The sequence below is a fragment of the Triturus cristatus genome, chromosome 4_1 (genome assembly GCF_964204655.1).
Source record: "Triturus cristatus chromosome 4_1, aTriCri1.1, whole genome shotgun sequence".
Classification (NCBI taxonomy): domain Eukaryota; kingdom Metazoa; phylum Chordata; class Amphibia; order Caudata; family Salamandridae; genus Triturus; species Triturus cristatus.
In genome coordinates, this window is record NC_140585.1 from 428,384,278 (window position 1) to 428,398,642 (window position 14,365).

Sequence of the window (14,365 nt, forward strand, 5' to 3'; positions counted from 1 at the left end):
ACAGACAACAAATCCGCGGTCTTTTATTGACACCTCTCTCCTTTACACAGCAGCATTAGTACTTTTTATTACATTTACACTTTTAAGGACTATAGCATATATTTGCCAAAAATCAATAAAACATCACAGGCTAGCAAACGCCAGATTTACTAGCTTTATCAATGCTCGTTTCTATAGCTGCGCGTCAGCACCACGTAAAGTACAACTCACCAATGTTGCTTAGTTGCTCATGACAGAAAAGCATGGGAGGTAAACCGCGGAATGCTAAATTGCCAAATGGCAGCCATGGACCAATGTAAAAAAAACCACTATTCTCTAGGTATTACTGCCTTAGGGTCTTAAGGGTTGCAAAGGCTGGCCGACCACACAGTCCTCCCACATTGCGTGGTCACTGCTGGGATGTCATGTTACCTTACTGGGGTATGTATAGTGCACTCTAGCCATTGGTATCATCTCATAGTGCAATAGTGTGAAGACCTGAGCAAAAAGCTCGAGCAGCGCTGCTCGCCTCTCCCACAGGCGTTAATACTACTCCTTTAAGTCCTTTCCAGCTAAACATTTTGCCGTGATCTGAAAGGTCAGTCAAAAGGTCAAGTCATAGCTTTGATATGGAGAACACAGAGCATGCATCAATTGGTTATGAATAAAACATGCAATGAGCAATGCATTAATCCTTGCACGGTATGCATAAGGGCTACTGAAAAGTTTGTATGACTATGAATACAAGCTACAGGATGAAGAAATATTGTTTTATCCAAAGTAGAAACTTTGGCTGCCACGATGACGTAGGTGGTGCTGCGTGTAAATTGTCTCTCTTCAAAGGATTTCCCTTCTTACTACAGTTCTCACCTCAGTGACGACACATGCCGTAAACAGTGCAAAGAGAGCATGCGCGTGCATGCTCAACTGGAACAATGAAAAACAGGGACATTTCTGTGTTTAACCTGGACACTGTTTGAAAACAGGGACATTTGAGTCACTTGGAGAAAAGTGACGGGACACGGGGACACTTCTCCAAAAACAGGGACCGTCCTGGGAAAACAGGGACGTCTGGTCACCCTAGGCTGAGGTTACCCTCGGCACTGGCACAGCCTGGCTCCGCGGATACTAAGCGTGGCAGCCTGCACCGCCCAGTGCCTTTCCTTGGCATGAACGCATGTTTGTATTCGGAGCCCTTTTATCTACAACACCGGCCTGGTGAAAAATTATTTATTTGTATTCCGAAAACAAGAATGTGCACAGTGGGGTTTTACATTGAAGACTCATTCACAAATCATGCATACACGTGCTACGGTGCCACGGTGCCGGCAAGAGAGGGGTTGTGTGCCACAGATCTTACCCCAACAGACCTTTGGAGTTGCGAGTCCAAAGCCAAGGTAAGCAGAGGTAAAGAAAACACCAGCTTACAGCCCTGCCACTCTTGGCCCATCGTTGGCACCGCAGCATCTCGTTCATGCTGCTCCATACACAAGGAAGCCCACTCCTCATGGGGCGCTCTTTTACCACGTCGCCAAGTCCGCGGATGGATACAATCAGCCCGCCTCTATATTTCTCTGACCAGGAGCTCGAGGTCAAACTCCTGAAGAGTGGCATCGAGACAGGCTTAGGCGTTCTTTCAAGGCTCATATATGAATAACAAATCATAACTAAAAATACATGCTACATACATACTGAGTCCGCCCATTGGTCTCTTCAGCTGTCAGTCACACTTCGCTTCTGCCTTCCATGGAGTGCACCATGGAGCTCTGGCCCAATCCACTTTCACTGGAAGTGATGGCACCTGCCTGATCACATTTGCACACCTGCTTGAAAAGAAGGGCACTTTGGGCCCAGGGCTGCTGGGCCAATAAATAACTGTCAATTTGTTTCTATTCAGTTTTTATTTTTTCATTATTCCTGTGTTTTTAAACTATGTCTTCAGGTTACATTAATTTATACCAATTGGCCCAGTAAGAATCATATTTTTCTGTGATGAGCATCAAAACAAAAAGAGGAGCTCTAGAACTGTTCAAGGACATCAGCATGCCAGGACGCACCAGGACGCTCCTAGTCAAATATGCACTTGTTCCTTCTTCTCATTTAAGCTTTTTATTCACGCAGATTGCTGCCACTTTAGACTTCGGAATTAAAAAAAACAAAATTCTATCTTAGTGCATATGCTTTCAATAGAAATTTAGAAAATGGCCTGGCAGCAGCTGGCAATCCTGTTAGCCTCGCAGTTCAGTCTATAAAAGTGCCACTCAATGCCAGGTGGTGCCACTCTGCTCCCAGAGATGAGCAACAACACGCAGTCCCCTTATATGGGGAAAAAAAAGTCAAGAGTTCATTCTCAGCGCAATGTCACAGCCATTAAAAAAGCACATCCATTGTTTGGTGTAAACAATTTCATCCATGCAGCATCACTGTATTTACCGATTCCATTGGTGTAAAGCTCCCTGACCAATGAAAAGTCGGTTAACTTTTAACGACTACAAAAATGGGTTTAGAAATGCTCTACAAATCACTATTTCCAAGGGGTGTTGTGGGCGTCCTTTCCAAACACTGATTCGATACCCTATATACCAATGTCTTGTGATTGCAATTTCAATCACAGACTAGTGATAAATTATCTACTCCTAAATTGCTGTGCAAAAAGAAGGGGTTCCATTTGGATTCATTTCTTTTTCGAATTGGAGCACACATTTTACTGCCAACTTTCTGAATCATCACAAAAAGACGTGAAAGAAAACAACAAAAATGAGCCCCATATTTTCATTTTTCTACGGACAATGGGCTACTTAAAAAAAAAATACAGATTTTTTATTAAAAAGCAATCACGGGGATGGTGGCCAGCTGAACCTAGCAGCCCATTAGCCCTGGGATCATGACCAATCGGTGAGAGACGAAAATTGCGACCCATTATGGCTCTTTTTACGAACCAACCTTACAGTACATAGGTCAGTTCACAAAATGAGTTTCTACTTGAAAAAAGTAGAGCCACTAATTGTGACCAGAAAGTTAGTATATCTGGCCCTCTGGCAATACAGAAGTATTTTGCAAACATGTGTCTGAACTACTTTATATATGACTGCGTTGTATAAATCCTGCAAAGCATTCTTATGCACAGAAGCTAGCGTGGGTCCTGCAGCAATGATGGAGCGGGCTCTAGCTTTCATCTGTAATTAATGTTTTTGTATTCTTGTAAAATTTCTATACGTTAAACTATGTATTTGGCCAAGATAGATTTGATGCTTGCCAATCCCGTGTTTCACTGCCAAATGAAACACCAAGCACTAATTTTAATTTCCTAGATTGCTTGTTCTAATCATATAGAGCATGATTACCTTTTAGTCATGTATATGTATATGCAGTCATTTGGTAAAAAGTTGGAGTGTTGCAGATTGCATTTTCCAACATGGTTTATTTCCTATAACTCTGGCCCTTGCCCCTTCCTTGTAGGGTAACATGAGATGATTTTTTATCATATCTGGACATTTGGGTATGCAAGATGTTGTGGAGGCCATTACAGGACAAGGAAACTCAGTCCCTGTGTTCTGATTTTTTTTTTAAAAAGTATACAGTATAAGGGGGTGTTGTGGGGGATAGCAGGGGGTCCCGGTGGTCCTTGCCCAAGCCCAAAGTTTAAAGCATGGCCCCCTTACTCGTGTGGAACCTGCAGGACTACAGGGGCACGTGCTGACTCCTACAAGAGCCCTGCCGGATCTGAAAAATATTTTAGAAAACAAGGTGACATGAGTGCCTGTGGTGGGTTGGCCGTGCACGGGCAGTTGGCCCCTTGGCTAACCCACACAGCGCATCGTCAAAGGCCAGGCGTGGCAGGATGGTCGTCTGCCTCAAGCAGTTAGGCGCAGACCCTGAGGCCAGCCCCACGCCAACCCAAGGTGTGCGGCTGGTGCGATCACCCATGTGGGGTTGGGTGCAGGCTCGACAGTTTAGTAAAATATTACTTTACATTAAGAAACATCCAAGAAACTCACTGAAAAAAAATGAAGGTTAAAGTAACAATATTGTTACGTACGCGAAGAAGCTCTTACTTTACAATGACTTTGAAAATGACTGAAAAAAACAAAGGTGAAAGTGACATTATAGTTAGGTGAACATTTGTAACAATGTTTTTAAAAAAAAACCCCACTCCAATTCACCAATTAAAGTGAACTAAAGTAACTATAACTCGTGCACTTGCTATGCACTGCTTATGACTTCACGTAATACATCACTGAGCACACGTTCTATGAAATCATAGATGCATCACTGTGAATGGCAGGGTTGCGAGTTATAATGACTTCAGTATAACATCACTTTAACTATTGTTTTTTCAGTAAATTTCCAAGTTTTTTTAAATGTTAGGTGAGAGTCTTACCATACCTAACTATTCCGCCACTTTAGCCTTTGTTTTACCTAGTGAACACATATATATATATATATAATATATATTACCTACTGGCTATCACCAGTAGGTAGTTATAGTTAGGATATAGTTTCCATAGGAAAAGCGCTTTTTGACTTGCCTATATCTTTGGCGCTGTTTGCCGAATCTTCACGAAAATTAGCCCAAAAAGTGCCATGTGAATCTTGTGCATGGTAAGTTTTGGGTTGAACCGTCAAGCGGGGGATGAGAAAAAGAAAGGGGGGGGGGCAAATAACGTGCATTTCCCCTGTTAATTCCATGTGAAATTTAGACATTGATTCAGCCCAAACTGCTCAACGGATTTACACCAAATTTGGCAAAAAAAAGTAGGTGTTGGTCCAGAAACCCCCCTTTTTAGGTCGAGGACTACCGGTCTGCCGAAAGGCAGAACCGGAAGTCGGAGATTTAATGACTTGGAGAAGAGGGGCTTGAACAGCCCCTCTTCTCCCCTGTTCTCCATTGGCTGGCCTCGTAAATGCTGGCCAGCCACTGGAGAAGAGGTCAGTCACTCTGATTAGGCCCCGTCCTTTTCGGATCGGGGGGCGTGTTTTTTGCGAGAAGTCTCAAGGAGGAGACAACAGCAAAACACGCCCCCGAATCCGAAAAGGACGCTGCGTTTGGTGTGCTCGAGACCAGTGTTTCTGTTGTAGCTCCCTGCAGCCTGTTTCGAACTCTACTTTAATCATGTCATGAAGCAAATATGAGACTGAGAGCAGCATACACCTCTAGAGACGAATGCCGCGCTGCAAGACGTCACTGGGGTGGAAAGGTTTGCCCCTAGTAGTTTCACAGATGCCGACTTTGCTGCAGGCCACTTATAACTGGTCGAGAGCGCTCAGATCTCATCCTGCCCGTTTGTCCTATTTGGTTCCTGTGGTAGTGTTTGTTTCATGTTTCTTTATTTTGTGATTCGACTCCTATGACTAAAAAAACTTGAAAATCGAGTTAAACTGTCTGTTGCTGGTGAAGGTTCTGTCTTAAAAAGAGAACGTTCCGCTTGAGCTCTCGTGTAAACGTGCGGACTGATAGAGGGTGCAGACGCGTTGATGCAATGAAATGAGGGGACAGTAAAAATGGCAGTTTACAGCGCTTAGAAACAGCAAACCCTTAACACCAAGTCATTTTAAAACATGGCTGTTCGTCATTTATTGTGTACGATATATATTTACCAGCCTGCCGGCGTAACCCCAGAGCCCAATCCCAGAATATCGTGCTTAAACCCGAGGTCATTTATATCGGATTTATTTCTCAATATGTCTAAGTGGAGTTCGCTCTCAATGGTGATATGAAGTCCAGGAGCTTGACGTGGGGAAGGTCAACTTGCCCTTTCATCCTTCCTTGGTCGACAAACTGAGAACTATTTGATCGGTTCATTGTGATATGCGGTATTTAAAGTGCTCTGAAACGGGAAGAGTGGAATGGAGCGCTGTAACAACGTTACTTTTATTGTTGTTTAAACCGCCGTTGCCTTGTCCAAAATGGTTCCCCAATATTTTGCTCTCCTAAAAAGGAATTAATTTATGGCATTAAAAGTAAAGCGACTCCTTAGCACCGTAACGATAGTTCGAAAACACGATTTTGACGCCCCTTCGGGCACCAAAAACTATTGACTTTCAAGAGTCCGCTATTAATTTCCATTACCCAAACGGCTGCTGCTTTGAGCACCGGTGACTTTCATGGCTGAAGAGCAAGAACCTGCGGCCAACTCATGAGCTATTCCTGCACGTGCACTTCTGAACCACCCGTAGCGCTGGGAGGCAGCCTGAGCCCCCTGCTGCACGAGGCGCTTTAAATATATTGTAAAAAGTCTGTCCTTTCATCTAGCTATTATACTGTCTCTAACACCAACCACACATCATCGTCATTTCGGTGTGTACCTCTAAATCCGTATGAATCTGAAACGGTTCTCACGTAAAGTGCTTCAGTTCCCTCGGGCCGAGTTCGCGCTATATAAAACTGCGAAAATGAAATCCGACAATGTTCTTGAAAACCCCAATTGTCGATATACTGTGCATTTCCAAAATACTTTGGCTTCCAATACATACATTTTTTAAACAGATTTCTACAGCATAGCTGCACCTGTGGTATTAGCGCTCTTTTTACGGAACGAGAACAGTGCGCTATATGTGAAGGAAAAAATATTAATAACAGGTGTTGCTGTTTAATCATATGCGCTTTTACAGTCATACGTCAGAATGCATATTTTGCTGATTGGTCACCGGTTCCCTTCATAGCATCGGTGCGACAGGAGAATATGCGGGTTTCTTGGTTGGCGGGAAGAGGAGGGTGGGGGGTCTCTCCTGAGTGGGCAGCGAATGGTGCACCCGCAGCCTCTCACGATAAGGACTTTCACCGCACCCCTAGGCCCTTGCAGTGGGGGCAGCGGCAGAAAGTGAGACACAGGGAGGGGGCCAACCTCTGATGCTGAAGTCACAACGCACCACGAGGCCTTCATTGAGAGGGGAGTGAATACAACCAACTGCCTCTCTCGCTGAGTATGGTAACCATACCCCGAAGATCTAAATAACTTTCTGGTTTCTACTTACCGTGCTCCACATGGTATGACCCCGCGTCCCCTGAAAGTTCCCATCCTGGAACCCACCTCCCTCCAGAGGCCGCTTCTCATACGGGGGCACTGTGTGCCACTGCCTGCTGCCAGTTCATTTGCATCATTCTGCCCTCTTCACTCGACGCTGTCACTCCCTCACCCACATCTTCTGTCTAGTCAGACTCCCATTAAGACTTCAAGTATAAATAACTATGCTGCGCGCTCTGAGCTAGTGACTGACGCAGCACTCACTCACAGATATCTTCAGTAACTAAGCTTACTTCTGCATAGAGGTGGACGAGTGACAATGCTCGCACCAAGCTGATTCATGCCAGCTTCCTGGCTCTGGCTCAGCACGGGGTTCTCTTGAACCCTCAAGCCCAAAATGAGCAGATCTTTCGTGGGGCTTCCGCCTACACCCACATTGTAAGCTCACATGCCCAGAATTAAAGACAAGCATTTACAATGCAACGGTCTCGGCATTGTTAAAGTTAGAGGTATTGGCATTGCTCATGACATTATTTTTGTTTGTTTTTGTTTTTAAAACATGTAGAGAAACGGCATTGTTGTTTACAATGTCAATAGCTTAGTCAGTGTGTGTGTAGGTGGCTCTGTGTGTGGGTGCAAATGCAATAGGTCTCGCATTTGAGAGTGATTAAGCTATTGACATTGTAAATAACAATGCCGTTTCTTTAAATGTTTTAAAATCAAAAACATAAACAAAAATAATGTCATGAGCAATGCCAATAGCTCTAACTTTACCAATGCCGAGACCATTGCATTGTAAATGCTTGTTGTAAATTGGCATGAATCCATTCAGTAGTTTTGAAAATAATAAGGCAAATCCCAATTTGTATATATAGGGATCCTCTGAGGATTCAACAGTCCCCATGCTCAAATCTGATTGGCTGCCAAGACTTCAAACCAGGAAGTGTTGGCAGCCATCTTTGGACGTGGCTTGAGCCGAGTCCCAGAAAAAAACAGTTTAAAAAAAAAGAAAAGGGGCTAGGGTAGAAATACCTAGAGAATCCAAGAGATTATTTTCTTTCAATGCCAACCACATGGTGTCCTCTTCATTATTAGGGTCTCCATCAGGGAATTTAGGACTTGATCAACAAGGGAGCAGTACATTTAAAGTGCAGAAGAAATACCTTGCCCACTTTTTACTTAATTTCTTTAAGAATATTGTGCCTCTTTGATTAAATGGATTTTCCTACTCCACCAAGTGGATAAACAACTAGTAAAAATGATTTTAAAAAATGGCACCTAAAATGTTTTGATTATTGTGTTCCTTCTTCGCTAGGAGTGAGTAGAAAAGCAAACAAAAGAATAGTTCTGATTGCAGTTCAGAGTCTTATTCAGAATATGGCTAAATTACAGTTCTTTAAGTATCACAATTGTATTGATAATTTGACTGTCCTGCCAATAAGTGATTTGCCCAGTGGCTGTCTAACATGGATGGGCTTTCTCATGCTGTGAGAAATCAAGGCACTAAAGTCTGTTTAGATTAAGGACGCTAACCATATACGCTTAAGTAGTATTAACAGCTGTGTAGTTCTTTATGAAGTCTAGTGGGGGGTGTAGAACATATGCAGAGTATCACTGTTGATTCAGCCCCAAACTATGGGACAGACCACATACAATGTATACCCCAACACACCACACCGCAAGAAAGACTACACAGCCATTTACTTACCTTAGTGACCCTATTTACCTATGATTCTCAGCGGTACTCTAGAAGAACCTTTGGTCCGTTCAATTCAGTTTCTTTATAACTGTTTACTTTGAAATTGTTTTTTCTTCAGGATGTAGAGGGAGGAATTGGTGTCATGCTTTATCATGAGCCACATATTAGAGTTTTCGCAGACAGGTGTGTTCTCGGACAAGATCCTACTTATCTCCCTAAGGTCCTATCTTCATTTTATCTGTCTTAGGACTTAGAAAGTAATAGAAAAACTGTGGAAGCTCTGAGGATGAAGAACCCTAACGTCATACACTAAACCACCATAGGGCTTTATATGTCCAGAATTTTTTTTTTCTGCAAGGTAGATACTCTTTTTGTAACTTTTGACTTAGCTAACACAAGTCAATGACAATCCATAGCAACTCCAAGTCACTGAGTCCACACCACAAGGTCGGAGTTGATCTTACTGCACAAATTCAGGGTCCTTGAAATACAGGCATTTCTACTTCTCGAGCATCCTTCAAGGATAGTTATATAGCAGGCCCAGGAGCTTACCCACACAAATGCATCTATTACTACAGGGTAATTGAGTACTCTGTAATTAAAAATATGAATAACATAACTAAACAAAAATCAAAAGCTGTAAAATAAGTGTCACTGGATTTCACATAAGTTGAGTCTACATTTCTTTTAGCTTTCATAAATAATGTTCTTTCCCAGTTGCAAAATTTTTCTTACGGACTGGGGCAAGTAAGACAGACAAGGAGGTACTGCTTGAATTACTTACCTCATCATATTCCTATCGTCCTCCTTTCCTCCCTGAAGGGTGTTAAGATGAAATTGACCAGTGGATTATAAACAGCTTGGTAATCAGGAAGTAATGAGGGCAACTCCTTGTTTTACACCAGGGTTCGTATGACAGAAAGTGCCCCGGGAGCACAACGGGCATTTGCACCTGCTTTGCGCGCCCCAAGGCACGTTAGTATCATAGAAGAGGCGCGGACGCTTGTGCAGCCCCTTCTGTAATATGGATAGCGCTGGCGTACTTAAAGTGCCAGCGCTATCTACAGGGGGCGATCCTTCATTAGCATGGGGGTATGCAAATGAGGAATACCTTTGCCTGTGCGCCCGTGCCGTATTACAGACGCGGGCGCAGAGGCAAAGAATCCATCAGGAGGTGCACTGACAGTGTGCCCCCTAAAAGGTGGCACGCTATCAATGCGCCCCCTGATGGCAGCCTCTGGCGGGGAAAAAGGAGGTCCCATGGACCCGCCAGACATCCCCTTGCAGGCGGATGCAGTCACTGATTGCACCCGCCTGCAAGGGGATCTCTAATCTCCTTCAAAAGTGCAGGCGGGTTGCCGCCTGCACTGTGAAAACACGGAGCGGCTGTAAAGCAGCCGTTCCATTTTTCACTTGAAGGCGCTGCCCTGGAGGCAGCGCGAGTTCGCGGCTGCCCTGGGGGCAGCGCATTCATCGTAATAGGGCGCATATTCATTGTTTACGCCGGACGCACCTTTTTAAAGGTGCGCCCGGTGCAAACAATAAATATGCGCTTATTGTGTAATGTGGCCCCAGATAAGAAGGGAAGGAGTTAGCAGAGGGAGTCTTCCTCTATAAAACCGTTATATTAAAATGTGCTTTTACGATCAGATAGAAGATCATTCACATGATGAGGCAATACTCATAACCTATGGAAAGTGATGGAATCTAAGCAAGTTCCACACTAAGATCTCATAACCCCTCGAATTACTTGCTAACTGTATTTTTGGGCTTGATGAATGTACAGTTCTCTACTGCCTTACTGTTTGGTTACCACATACATACATAACATTTACTAACTTACTACAGCCCTCAACCAATATAATAGTCTCAGTTGACTAGAGAATGGACAGATATAAATCTAATCACAGAGGACCGCACAGAAGAGAAAAAAATATGTTTATTAACAAAGATAATGATCATGGTGATGAGGTTCAATTTCCCATGCATAGCATTTGAGTGACCATGGTCTTTGCAGAATTATGTGGCATATATTTGGCCTTTGCATAAATATTTGGCATTTATTTAGCATTTTGCTACCATCTTACCCAGCCCCTCTGATGCTCTTAATTTTCCTTTTGTGCCAGTATTCAGTACGTGCAGCATGCCATTGAGTGTAGAGGGAGCATGTGGGCGCTAAACATACACTTGGCATTAGAGCATAAAAGAATGTAACAAAATAGCATAGCAGAATATAGAATGCAATCAGGGCCGAGCTGGAAACCAAAATCAGTTCTGGCAACAATGTTCAAACCTGCCCACACTGCAGAAGGGAACATTTAGAATGTGCAATGGGGGCTCTCATGGTTGGCAGACAGACCATCCAACTTTGAAAGCAGCCCAATTGCCTTCAGCTAGGCAGAGTGGAATTATGTGAATCTTTAGCCGTTGCATTTTCCACATAATTAGGGATTTGCTGCATTTGCCACAAAATCAGGTATTCTGCTGCATAGATTGCAGATTCTAACAAAAAAAAAGCTTCTTGATCAAACAGATCAAAAGTTACTAAAAACGCAGCAACACATGTACCACAGTGGAAAGCCTTTTTCAAATATCGACTAGTCACCTTTCATTTGCATGTTGCTGCATTTCAGTGTTAAACTGGTAGCGGTGCGGTGAAACCTCTGCCTAGTCACTGTTTACATGTGCAAAAATGACAAATAATGAAATAACGCGATCACACAATGTCCCACATTTTGCTGCATAATTTGGCTATTCCTGCAACATAACTTAGTCGACCATGCCACATAATTTGCTCCTCTCCTGCTGTATAATTCCAATGTCTCTGATTTTGGTGAATGGGAATTAGAAAGCTTAGATGGTTTTTAATAAGTCTTTGCTCCACGGAAATGATTGAAACGAAGGCCCTGGCATGCGGTATACATGCCAGACATGATGTGTTACCGGTGTACATCTATGAAGTGGAGGCACAGCATGCTTATTCAGTCTACTCCTTTACACACATCATGTCAAGAGGCTAAATCAGGAATTTACTTTCCAAACGCCAGGTTGCAGACCCTCAAGCTGAGCAGCCTTCAGAGCGCCCCTCCTCCATCATTGCCCTGAAAAACTCAGACACATTGTCTGTATCCAGATCACCACAACTGATTCGCATGGAGCCCAAGGCTCCAGATGGAACCCCTCCAGGGCTCTCTGGCTTTGCCTTGGTCACTGACACTGCATCAAAGGCAGAGAGCAGCATTCACGGGTACTGGACAGGTTGCAACCTAGAACAGTGGTTCTTAATCTCTGGCCCGAGGCACCCTGGGGTCCGCAAGACCTACTCAGCAGTTCAGCAACTGTTTACCAAGTAAAATAATATTAAAATGAATCAACTAAAATTAATAAAGTATAAACAAATAAGGAGGCAATATTGAAAACGTTTCCTAGATTTGATAGTGAATTTACACACAATATTTCAATATACGAGCATTTGTTTGGTGTATACTTATTTTTTTATTTTTGTGTATTTTTATGAGGTCCAAATCATAGAACCTGCTTAGTGTTGGGGCCCCTACCTTCCAATAATGACTCAGTAGGGGTCCACAGAAGTCTAAAGGTTGAGAAGAGCTGACCTAGAACATATCCGCCCGCACGAGGCCCTTCCCAACAAGCAATGTCTTGACTGAGCTTCACTCCACTCATTTAAAAAAAAAAAAAGGAAAATTGGCATGAAATAACTTGGAAAAGCTGCATCTGAAACTCTTCAAGATGAGGCGGCGATAACCAGGTTTCAGGTTTCTACAAGAAAACTGGCACGTGGCCCCCTCGCTGGCACACCCTCTTCACCCTGCTGAAGTCAGAAACAAATGACGTTCCTACAGAACGAGGGCTGCACGCATAGTCCACGTTTCACATCAGAGACAAGGTACGTCGCGCGCTATTTTGGGGGGTGTTTTTTTTAATTTTATTTTAAACTACAGGACCTAGTCAAGTACACATTTGCCTTTGTTGTAGGTGCTGTGATTTAAAATGTAAAGCGGGGCTTCTCAAGGCTTTGTGAAACCACAAAATACCAAAAGAATGACGATTTGCGTTTTAATGGCAGTTATTTAAATGCACTACTTTCATTTCTACAAACATGCCTTGCCTTTTTTGTGGAACAAAGATATTTTAAGCAGACAGTAAACTTCACAGCGCTGGCAGTGTGCCCCAGTTCAGATAACAATTTCTCATTTTACTCTGTGTAAAGTAAACATGGGGGAAGGGTTAAACAGCGCTTTCATTGAAACAAAGGAGTTACTGTGCCCGGCTAACCACAGCCCCTTGGAACTGTCGTCTTTGTCCGCATGACAATGCATTATTCTGCTGTGCCTTAAAATTACAGACGAGTGAAAAATAAAGCAGTCATTCGGCAGCCACACAACAACCGGTTCTATTCTTTTATTTTCTGATCTAGCTCATCACAGTGTCTGTGTTGGTCACAGTGCACACATTCCTTTTAAAACACACTCTTAAAACTCAAAGTTCCACGTTTCAAAAACTCGATCGAGAGGGGGTGAATTCTCAGTCCATCCAGCAAATGGTTGAACTCTCCTCCGAGTCCACATCAGGACACTACTGCACCACCACACTTCCCAGAAGGCTGTAGAAACCAGGCCCTTCTAGTCTCAGACCGTCAGCCGCTCCCACAAGACAACACAAAAACAACCACTGAACACCGACAGAAATTATAGGTTAGTACAACCTCCAAAAAAAGGAATCAAACTCAGGTGTTTCAGTAAAGATGTATGAAGTGGGATCGGTCATGTCCTACATACTCTGGAAACATGAGAATGCATTCCAGCTGACCCTGGTTAGGTACAACATGAACAGATCAGGTCCAAACTCATCCTTAATAGTTGAAACTCTACTTTAACCAAACACACAAGACAACGCAGTCACTGTGGTCATTCACAGTGCCTGTCACAAAGCATCACTGATGACATGCCGACTTGCCTATTCATGTTTCGTTGATTGGCCACAAGATGTGGGCTCTCTGTAAAAGCTTTGCTACACGGCAAAGGTTTTACATAGTAGGTGCTTACTCACATAAGGGGCCTTGAGTATCTGGAGGGAGTGGTCTCTGCATGAAAAACTGTGCACAGGCACGAAGAATGTATGCACAAGATAGCTGCCCACCCACGTGTGCTTGATGCCCACAAGAGGTCAGCTATCTGGAAAGTGTTCAGTACAGTGTGTGCAGAATAGGGCTTTAACCAACTAAGATGCGTTTGGTATGCAGAAGGAGAGAGCTCTCCATAGGGCGGTTCTGTACAGGACAAAAACTGTCCGTAATAGGGACTTTCCCACCCACGTGTGCTTGATTGCCCACAAGAGGTCAGCTATCTGGAAAGTCTTAAGCACAGTGTGTGCATAATAGGGCTTTAACCACCCGAGGTGCCTTTGGTTTGTAGAAGGAGAGAGCTCTCCATGGAGCGGTTCTGTACAGGACAAAAACTGTCCGTAATAGGGACTTTCCCACCCACGTGTGTGTTGTAAAGAAACATGGTAGATTGGTTGTTCTTGAAGTATGAAGTTTATTCCTAGTTCAGAAGAAGTACAAGAGCGGACTCTCCACGACAGGAGCAACAGGCAACTGCCGTGGAAGAGAATCCAGAATCACATTACACCATAGAATACACATGTACGAACATTCCACCACTACTTGTAATACTAAGAGTGTACTACACATCTTCTTTCT

The 14,365-nt window shown here is 43.6% G+C and overlaps 1 protein-coding gene across 9 annotated transcripts in view; it reads right to left on the reverse strand.

The window, feature by feature from the left end:
• Nucleotides 1-14,365, reverse strand: part of TSPAN9 (tetraspanin 9) — an 828,427-nt gene that overhangs the window by 694,602 nt on the left and 119,460 nt on the right. The gene's annotated exons all lie outside the window — the stretch shown is intronic.